The sequence below is a fragment of the Tarenaya hassleriana genome, unplaced genomic scaffold (assembly GCF_000463585.1).
Source record: "Tarenaya hassleriana unplaced genomic scaffold, ASM46358v1 Cleome6, whole genome shotgun sequence".
NCBI classification, from domain to species: domain Eukaryota; kingdom Viridiplantae; phylum Streptophyta; class Magnoliopsida; order Brassicales; family Cleomaceae; genus Tarenaya; species Tarenaya hassleriana.
The window spans coordinates 4,274,786-4,277,713 of record NW_010968505.1 but is presented as its reverse complement, the minus strand read 5'-3'; the positions used below and the strand labels follow the sequence as shown (position 1 = coordinate 4,277,713).

General features: G+C 34.8%; 1 pseudogene; it reads left to right on the top strand.

Moving 5' to 3' along the window:
• The first annotated feature begins 16 nt into the window (after positions 1-16).
• LOC104799730 lies at positions 17-774 on the top strand (annotated as a pseudogene).
• Positions 775-2,928: the final 2,154 nt, after the last annotated feature.

The following is a 2,928-nucleotide window of genomic DNA, read 5'->3' as shown; positions in this document are numbered from 1 at the left end:
CGGAAGAGATGGTGCAATGTTCCACTTCCATGGTGCCAAAGGTAGAAACTTTGCCATCTTTTTCATACAGCAACCTCCAAATCAATGCTCACTTCATTGGAACCAGACCCACTGGAAGAACCAGAGACTTCACGTGGGTTCAAGCCTTCAACGCCATGTTCGAAAGCCACAACCTCGTGATCGCGGCCATAGGGTCGATCAATGGGACGACGGAAATCGACGGACTCACCCTTAGATGGGACAGCGACGAATCCATCACGCTCCCAGTCCCTGACGATGAACAATCCGAGTGGAGGGCATTTTCGGGAGAGAACCGACGAAAGAAACAGCGGTGAGAGTCAGTGTCTCTGGTCTTGCCCAGATGGACGTCAAAGTCAGAGCCATTGGCAAAGAAGAGAACAGAGTCCACAACTACCAGTTACAAGAAAATGACGCTTTTGCCCATCTTGAGACTCTTGAGCTTCAGTGATCTCGATCGTGGAGGGCATTTTGGGAAAAACTCATTGGCCGGATTATATCTCCGGCGTAAAGACCGGACTTCCGATGCCGATAACGGGCGGAGAAGACAAGTATCCAGACACCAGTCTGCCGGCTCAAACCTTAGCCACTTTCTGCAATTGTCGGAGAATAAAAGATGGAAACTTTTCACGACATAAACCAAATAATACATCGGGGGATTCATGCAATGATAAATTCCACGGTGAATTCAAATTTTGTTATGGTTTTTTAAAAGTTTTCTTGAATTTCGATATTGTATTTGTTCATTCCGATTAAAATCAAAACAAAAAAAAGTTGTTTCTCGATTGTTTGTTTCTCACTCCATTTCAAAATAATTGTTATTCTAAGTTATTTCATATTTTTTAAGAAAAGATAGAAAAAATCACGTATAATAAAAACAATGTTATCATTAATAATTTATTTGAATTTAATAGGGATAAAATTAGAAACTATTGTAAGAAAATGTGTTAAAAATGTAGAATGACAAATATTTAGAAACATAGAAAATAACTTAAAACTATAAATATTTTAAAACGGAATGAGTATATTTTAAGATTTTGTCAAATTTCGATAATAAATCCAATGTTCCGAACACGTGGAATTATTGTCCAATTAGCAATAACGTTAGATTTTAAAATTTATACATTAAAATAGGCCACGCATTTTATTACAATAAAACAAAAATCCAAAATGAAAGTAACACCTAGATTTAATTTGCTTGTATCCAGAGGCATCTAATTCTTGGTATTGTATCCACATCGATCACGAATTCTCATCAAATCATGCATCGTATTTTCGAAAATTCCACGTCGGCAAATACGAATAATCCTTTTTCCCTGTTCATGCATTGCCGACAACAATACATCGTAAAAGCGATCGAAACTCGGGAATGAAACATGGTCAAGTTTAGTTTATGACAATATGTTCAGCTCACTTCCGCTGTGTGTGTGTTTGTGTATATATATGTTACGGATATACATAACACATATAAATGTTATTATTACTTAAATTATTATTTTTTTAAATACCAATTCCGTTGGAATAGATTTTTTCATATATAAATGGAAAAAATAGTTGAATTCAAACCAAATTTGTCAGATCTCGATTTTTTTCCCCGTCAAATACTTTATGTTATAGATTTTCTCTTGAAAATGTTAAATATGTTTTAATAGGAGTTATGGAGAATTTACAAATCAAATATAAAAATTTCTAGTAAAATATTTGAGATTTTTTTTTTGTAGAATATCTGAATAAATTAGATAGGTAACGAAATTATTATTTTAGGCAATAAAGTACCAAGAGTAAAATATTTAATAGAAAAATTTAAAGAAATAGGCCCTCACAATATTCAATTCGATTTTTTAATCACAAATATTAAATAAAGTAAACTTGAAAAATAAATAATCATTACGGATTTCTATCAAATCGAATCGGGTAAAAGCATAATAATACATCATAATAAGGGACTATTATTTTCAGGACCCGAGTTGCAAATATTTTTTTTATAACGGAGGGACCTATCTGTTATCCTTCGGACACGCTGACTAGGTAAACCTCCGGCTCGGGAGCAGTCGTTGTGAAATTACGATCAAGCGCACTATTTACCCTCCTTCCCCAACAGCGAAAATCGAACTGACAGTCTCTGAGTGCTTTGCACCCATTCGCCAGCCTAACTTCCATATCCCTATCACACATATATACATTCATATACACATGCACATATTTACACATATATATACATTTACATATATATACATATACATATATATATACATATACATATCATTTGAATCAAATGATTGGTACTGATTGTGTCTATCAGAAATATTGGTGAAAAACTGCACACTTAACCTTTGTTTTCTTTGGGTTTTGGGGAAAAAAAGGTAAATTCATATTCACCTAGAAAGTGTTCAATTTCATTTTAAATTCATATTAAAAAATTATCCAAAATATTTCTATTTTATAAATAGTAAAATATATGTTGTCACAAAGTTGGCCAATATGCAAAATAAAATATGATAGCATTGTTGTATAGTGTGTATACGAGATTAGAGATTCACTACAAAAAAAATGGTCATTTCCAATGGATAAATCCGTTGGAAATGGCCAAATTTCCATTGGAAATTAACGTTTCCAACGGATTTTCAACGGATTTATCCGTTGGAATTTCGTCGTTAGAAATCGGTGTCCGTTGGAAAACCGTTGGAATTTTCCAACGGATTTTCAACTGGCATCCGTTGGAATTTTCCAACGGATTTTCAACCGCAATCCGTTGGAATTTTCCAACGGAATTTCCAACCGATATCCGTTGGAATTTTCCAACGGAATTTTCAACCGCATTCCGTTGGAATTTTCCAATGAAAAATTCGAAACATATTCCCGACCCGACCCGACCTGACCCCGACCCCGACCCCGACCCCGACCCCGACC